We start from the raw sequence: 418 nt of genomic DNA on the forward strand, positions 1-418 counted from the left end.
GTAAAAAGACACGAAATTGACTTATTTGTAGTGAGGTGGATGGACCTAGAGTCTGTCATACAGAGTGAAGTCAGAGAGAGAAAAACAAATACCGTATGCCAGTGCATATATATGGAATCAAAAAAAAAAAAAAAAACAACGGTTCTGAAGAACCTAGGGGCAGGACAGGAATAGAGATGCAGACGTAGAGAATGGACTTGAGGACACGTGGAGGGGGAAGGGTAAGCTGGGACGAAGTGAGAGAGTGGCATGGGTATATATACACTACCAAATATAAAATAGACAGCTAGTGGGAAGCAGCCGCATGGCACAGGGAGATCAGCTCGGTGCTTTGTGACCACCTAGAGGGGTGGGACAGGGAGGGTGGGAGGGAGGGAGACGCAAGAGGGAGGAGATATGGGGATGTATGTATGTGTAT

The sequence above is a fragment of the Physeter macrocephalus genome, chromosome 14, assembly GCF_002837175.3.
Source record: "Physeter macrocephalus isolate SW-GA chromosome 14, ASM283717v5, whole genome shotgun sequence".
In the NCBI taxonomy this organism is placed as follows: Eukaryota; Metazoa; Chordata; class Mammalia; order Artiodactyla; family Physeteridae; genus Physeter; species Physeter macrocephalus.